Source organism: Sphaeramia orbicularis, chromosome 6, assembly GCF_902148855.1.
Source record: "Sphaeramia orbicularis chromosome 6, fSphaOr1.1, whole genome shotgun sequence".
NCBI classification, from domain to species: domain Eukaryota; kingdom Metazoa; phylum Chordata; class Actinopteri; order Kurtiformes; family Apogonidae; genus Sphaeramia; species Sphaeramia orbicularis.
In genome coordinates, this window is record NC_043962.1 from 39695454 (window position 1) to 39702936 (window position 7483).

The window sequence follows — 7483 nt, forward strand, 5'->3', positions numbered from 1 at the left end:
TTAAATGTCAGAAAATACCTGATTTTCACTGAAAAAAAAAAAAAACACAAAATACAATCAATAATATTACAATAATTGGTGATAAACCACCTAAGGATGGTTAAATATGGAGAAAAATTCATTTGGGAACTGCTGCAAATGTCACACTGGGTCCTTATGGGTTAAACAAAAAGTAGATTTTTTTTGCATATTATCTCCTTGAAGTGAGTAATAACTAATATTCAAGTATGCAAAAATGTGAGAAAGCATCAGATTAGCAGCATTAAACATGTTTTTATTTCATAGTTTTCACACAGTGTATCAATAAATACATGTTTTTTTGCTTCTAAAATTAAACGCATGGCGTCCAGCTGAGTGGATATTTTTGTGACTTTTGCGAAAAATAGGTTCATGAAAAAATTCAATCGCATTGTTTGTTTGTTTGTTTGTTTTTTTTCATGCCTAAAGAGGAATAAAAAAACACTGGGGGAAAAAAAATCTTGATTAATGTTCTCATAATTCATGCATGAAAGGGTTAATACATTTAGAAAAGTTTAGGTATAAAGACAAAATGTTATTTGATGTGTTTAGTTGAAAATTGTCCTCCATAAATGGCATGAACTCTTGTATTTGTTGGAAAATGCATTTATCAGAAGCTGAAAACAGCTGGTTTTCAGGATTCATAAAAAGTTAACCCATAAAGACCCAGTGGTACTTTTGTGGTAGTTGCCAAATACATTTTTCTCTATATACTGTATAACCTATTTTAAGTGTTTTATCACCATTTATTGTAATATTAGCCTGTTTATTTTGAGTTTTTTCTATGTAAATCATGTATTTGCCTATATTTAATTCACTGATCATGTAGATGTTCATAGAAGATCAGAGTAAATTCAAAGATTATATCAAAATGGAGAAAATGTCCAAATTAATTGACTGATCATGTAGATGTTCATAAAAGCTCAGTTTAAAGTTGTGGATTATTATGTGAAAAACAGAGAAAACTGACTTTTTCAGTACAATATAAACTGAACATAAACCCAGTGTGTCCATCCACTGTCATTGATCCAACTACATGGGTTTTACTGGTGAATCAATGTTGTAGAAAATGACAGTTTCCATGGTAACTACAGAGCCTCTGAACATCCAAATGGGTCATATCTGATGACAATGAAAAGATGACAAACTGTATTTTACACCAATTATTTACATGTATTGATAGAATTAGTGGATCGTCAGGTATTAAACATTTTACTTTAGCAGATGGTCTTGGTCACCAGAGGCTGTTTGGGTCTTTATGGGTTAAAACAGGGACCCTGCAAACATACGATGATCAGGATATAAAAGAGTCCAAATAAGCTAAACCTTAAATATGTACAGCATTAAAATACAACAGTATCCTGGACACATCTTACCAAACTACTGGAAAAAGTCTGGAAGAGTGTGTTATCCTCAGACTCAGACTTAATGTCATTTTAACAGTGGTACATGATGAAATATAGTTACCCAGGTCTCAGTTTTGTAGCATAAAAAAAGAAAGATAAAAGAATAAAATAGAAAATCGAATACATCAGAGGTTAGGAGGGTACAGTAAAAAAAAAAAAAAAAAAAAAGATTCTTAATATGTGCAAAAAATCCAAAGACTATATCAGTGTTTTTCAACCTTGGGGTTGCCTGAAATTTCTAGTAATTGAGAAAACTAGAGAAAACGCCGAGGTAAAGATATACTTTTAGGTCAAATATTTGAGTATATTTTTAATTTATTACAATGTTGATTTTATATACTTAATATCTGGAACCAATATTCACTTTTAACCCTTTCGTGCACTGTCCACTCCAGTGGACAGTTCTTCTCCAGCTGTTCTCTTGTATATTAATGGGTTTTGTTGTTTTAGTTCCATATCAGCCAACACAGTGGACACTTATGCACCATCCCATACACTGTAATTCAGATCATTACTGTAACTTTACTGTTCTTGATAAACCTGATCTGCAGTAACATGTTTGAGTGTAAATCAATTGTTATTTGTTAGACAAGAAGTTTTTTTTTGCATATTATCTCCATGAAGTGAGTAATTTCTAGCATTAGAATATGTTAAAATGTGAGAAGACATCAGATTAGCAGCATTAAAAATGTTTTTATTTCATCGTTTTCATATCACTTTCTGATATTGGGTTTTAAACACATGTTTCTTTACTTCAAAAATTAAATGTATGGATATTTTTGTGACTCCATAGAAAAAAAAACCTCGATCGCATTGTTTTTTTCATGGCTAAACACTGAAGAAAAAAATCTTGACTAAGGTTCTCATAATTTGTGCATGAAAGGGTTAAAGTCTTTGAAAAGGTTCATTAAGCATCTTTGCGTCCTTTATGCAATAAATTATATACATTTTTCAGATCGGATTTTATATTTTTTGTGTGTTTTTTGGCCTTTTGTGTTGATATAGTAGGTTAAAGTGAAAAATTAATAGGCAGATGAGATAGATGAAGTTGTGCTGAAAAAGAAGATACTAAACATGGGTATAGTAAACTTTTTTTCATATAGTATATAAAGACAAAATCAAAAGAAGTCAAAAACAGCGAAAATAGGCTCAGACCACTAACGGTTCAGATGCTGCAGCTCTTTCATAATTCACATTTTGAGTTATTGTTTGTTCAGTTTTAATTGTCAGCCTTGTAAATACAAGCTGGACTGACTGTACATACCCTGACCAAGGAAAATTAAATTAATTTTAGCAAAAAAAAAAAAAAAAAAGTCTCTGTTTTGAAAGTCTGGGGTCGCCAGAAATGTGTGATGCTAAAATGGGGTCACAAGCCAAAAAAGGTTGGGAACCACTGGACTATATGATGCTTTCGTACAGTTTTGCAGTCATTTAGAATTATATTATTTCATCATGGTTAAACACAGACACATCCTTTAGACTTCAAATGGTTCATAAGATTTCAGAGGTTATTGAGCCCAGTCTGTATACTGATATCTAGTACAGTATTTAGTTAAAGTATTTTTGCACAGGAAGGGGATGGCGTCTAAACCCCAGTGGAGAAATATTCAACACTTTTCTGGTTAAACTGCTGTTACTCTGAGATCAATGAATCAGATTTATTTCAAATGTGTCTGCATTTGTCTTCTCTCATACAATGTGACTCCAAAAGCCTAGACATTTACAGGATTTTAACTGAGACCCAAAGTGAGATGAGTCCCCTTCAGCTGCACCATTAACACATAAAGATTCAGTGCAATTTTTGGCAGCTCCTAAAAAATACTTCTGTTTTTTTTTTTTAACCTTAAGTGATTTAGCACCATTTATTATAATATAATCCTATGTATTTTGCAATTTTCAGTGTGAATCATGTATTTTCATATTTAATTCACTGACCATGCAGATGCTCATGAAATCTCAGAGTAAATGCAAAGGTTTTTATATAAAAGCAGAGAAAACTTAAGAGAAAGGGACTTTTTCGGTAAAATATTTCATTACCTGGAAGCATCAAAAACCGCTGTCATTGATCCAACGCCATGGGTTTTACTGGTGAATCAATGTTGTAGAAGATGACGGAGTTTCCACGTTCACTACGGAGCCTCTGAACGTCCAAATAGGTCATATCTGATGAGCATGAAAAGATGACAAACTGTATTTTATTCCAATTATTTACATGTACTGATAGAATTAGTGGATCATCAGGTATTAAACATTAGAAATGAGTAGACGCTTTTGGACACCGGTGGCTTTATGGGTTAAATAGAATAAATCAGAGCAGACACTTAGAGTCACAATGTAAAGAAAGTCTGGGTTTGGTGTCATTGTATCTCCAGAATTTGTAGGAAGCTTACATATTAGGACAGATTCAGGAAATATTTCCTACCACATGTCATTTCAGTCTACAGTAACTCACCTCTGATGTCTCTGGTCATAAATCTATTTGGAGTTAAATGTCATTTTGCACTTTGTCATTCGGAATATTACAGCTTGTTTGGCATCTTACAGTTTTATTTTGGCACATTACAGTTATCCAGAAGTTTTTGATATTTCTGATTTATTATGCATATGTTTGCTCCTGTGTTGTATTCTATCTATCTATCTATCTATCTATCTATCTATTAGGGATGTAACGATATGAAAATTTCATATCACGGTTATTGTGACCAAAATTATCACGGTTATCATTATTATCGCAGTATTATTGAAACTGTGCTCAGAATGTTCAAAAAGTACTGATACACACACTGAAATAATTTAACTAAGTTGCATTTTGAAAAATAAAATAAAATAAAATAATTGGCACAATGCACTTTCTGTTGGCAAAAATATTCAAATATTAACCCTTAGTGGTCTGAGTCTATTTTGGCAGTTTTTCAGTACTTTTGATTTTGCCTTTATATACAATACAAACAAATGTTTACTATACCCATGTTTGGTATCTTTTTTTCAGCACAACTTCATCTATATCATCTGCCTATTATTTTTTTCACTTTAACCTACTATAAAAACATAAAAGGCCAGAAACACAAAAAAAATCTAAAATCCGATTTGAAAAATTTATATACTTTATTGCATAAATAACACAAAGATGCTTAACGAAGCTTTTCAAATACGGTAAAAGTGAATTTTGGTTCAAATATCAGGTATATCAAATCAAAATTGTAATAAATTAAAACTATACTCATATATTTGACGTAAAAGCATATTTTTACATGGCGTTTTTTCCCCTAAAAGTGCGGTAATCAAATACGGTTATCATGATAATTAGAATTTAAACAGTAATACTAACTGTCTGCAATTTTACTGTGGTTTATCGTTATACTGGTAAATTGGAACATCCCATCTATCTATCTATCTATCTATCTATCTATCTATCTATCTATCTATCTATCTATCTATCTATCTATCTATCTATCTATCTATCTATCTATCTATCTATCTATCTATCTATCTATCTATCTATCTATCTATCTATCTATCTATCTATCTATCTATCTATCTATCTATCTATCTATCTTCCATTCAGCCCCCAGTGAAAAGAACTGGTCAATATTAGTACCACCTGTAACTGAGAAGTCTAAAAACTTACTATCCTACAGAAGAGATGCATTATATTTAGGCAGAAACCAATAAGAACATTCAACGTTCCTTCTGAAATGTGCTAATATATAAATAAAGCAGTATCTGTCTGCAGTTTGAGGTGTTTGTATGACAAAAGCCTAGTATGTATCTTTGTGTCGAGTATCCTCTGTGTTCACTATGACACATATAGTTGTGTTCACATGTCCTTATTATCCATGTATTTACAGAAATACAAAAGTGGATGGGTTAAGGTGATGCTTTACATGTTGTTGATTTTTGCAGCTTTGAGAAGTGATTCATTCCAAACTCAGTCAGTTTGATGAACCATGTCCACAGATTTATTCAATAGGACAAATCAGTGTTATCAATAAACTCTGGGCTGTGATGTATTGGTTTGGATATGACATGTACTTCTCTTTTCTTCTTTTGTTTATGTATTTAAATTGTTGTTCGTAATTTAAATCTTTATTGAGTTTTATGGACAACAATTATAACAATAACCAAAAAAAAAGACCCCAAAAAAGAACAAACTAGAGAATGAATGAGTGCAAAAGAAAAACACTGTGCCTGGGTAGCAACAGTCAGTCTATTGATTTTGTGTAAATTTATTCCATTTATTCCACTTTTTATCCAGTTGTGGTTCTTGCAGTTTCAGTTTCTGTGTTAGTTTTTACATTATAAATATTTCTTCAATTGTAGATATCCACTGGTCCTTTAATGGAATGGTTGCCTTCCCCCAGTTCCTTGTTAGAGTTTGTTTTTTTTTTGCAGCTATGTTTTTTTTAACCAAATATTCAGCCTTTTTAAGAATGGTAGTGTCCCGAAAGTTACAAAGATATTGAAAATCAGGAGTCAGTGGAATTGGATAACCCAATACATGGTACAGTGCGTCCACCGTCATTTTCCAAAACACAGTAATATATGGACATTTCCAAAATATATGTGAATGGTCTACATCAACTCCACCACATTCACGCCAACACCTTTGGCGCATCTGCAGCTGTTTGCTTTTTAACTTTGGAGTCATAAAAAATCTTACAAGATTCTTCCAGGCAAAGTTTAGGCACAATTTGTTTATGTATTTATTCAGGTTTTTGTTGTTTTAATGCCATTAATGTCTCTTTTTTCAGTTGTTGCTTCTTTTCTTACTTTTTGACATGTATTTTTTGTTCTTTTTTTCTCTGTCAGTCACGTTGGCTAAAATAAATAATAAATAATAAATGATGCAGATTTACTACAGGAACTGAAATACAATAGACTTATATTAGTAAAAGTACTAATAAAAAATACTCCAAACCCAAAAAGTCACACTTCTGCATTTAGTTTTCTACCGCAGGATTCTTCAAGTGCACAACTGAGATTTAACTTAAAAATATTCCAGATAAAAAACACATTAGCAGGTAAATCCTTTTAGATGAGGCACTTTCATTTTAGTTTTATATTGAAAAAAACTAAGACAGGTTGACTTATTATTACTGTGACAGTATAGAACACATTTGTATTTACATGTGGTTTTACTAAAGTTTCTTTCTGTAAATATGTGATTTACAGAAAAAATGTTTTGGTTGTAGTTTTATGTGTTTAATGTTTTCAATAATTTTTCTTGTTTTAGCTCACCAGCCCATAGGCCAGGAGCTGTTGTGAAGGCATTGTATCCGGAGTCGTCTACGTCAGCAATTTCTTCAAACATGTTCTCCGACAAAACTACTTGTTGGATTCTTTTCAAATTTTATATGTATCTTTCTTGGGACAATGTCTGCAAAGTTTGTTCACAGTTTTGAAATGTTTTGATTTTTTAATTATTAATTTTTATTTTTTTACAAATTTTTGAATGATTAAAGATGTGCCTTTACTTATAATGAGTCATATTTTAATGGCTTACAACACAGGTGTCAAACATGCGGCCCAGGGGCCAAAACTGGCCCGCCAAAGGTTCCAGTCTGGCCTGTGAGATGAATTTACAAAGTGCAAAATGCAAAAATTACCCTGAAAATATTAACAGTCAACGGCATCAAACTCAAAAATAATGGCATTATAACCTAGAAATGATGACTCCAAATTTTCTTCTTGGTTTAATGTGAGAAAAATAATATGACATTATGCCGATAAATAATGGCAACACCAATTTATTGCAAACAACATTAAATTCTGATATCCTTTAACGATAAAATGTCAATAACCTGAACAAATATGTACAACCTTGAAATGTCTAAAGAAAAATAAGTGCAATTTTACACATTATTCTGCCTGTTTTGTGCCTTAGTAGATCTGATCTGTAATGCACATGTATAAATCATAAGTTGAGGCGTAATATTGATCAAATTGTACTTATTTTTCTTCAGAAATTTCAGTTTGTTTTTTTTCAGGTTATTCACGTCTTTTTTTGTTTTGGATAGTGTGTAAAATGAAAATAGTTTCATCATTTAATGTTATTTTTT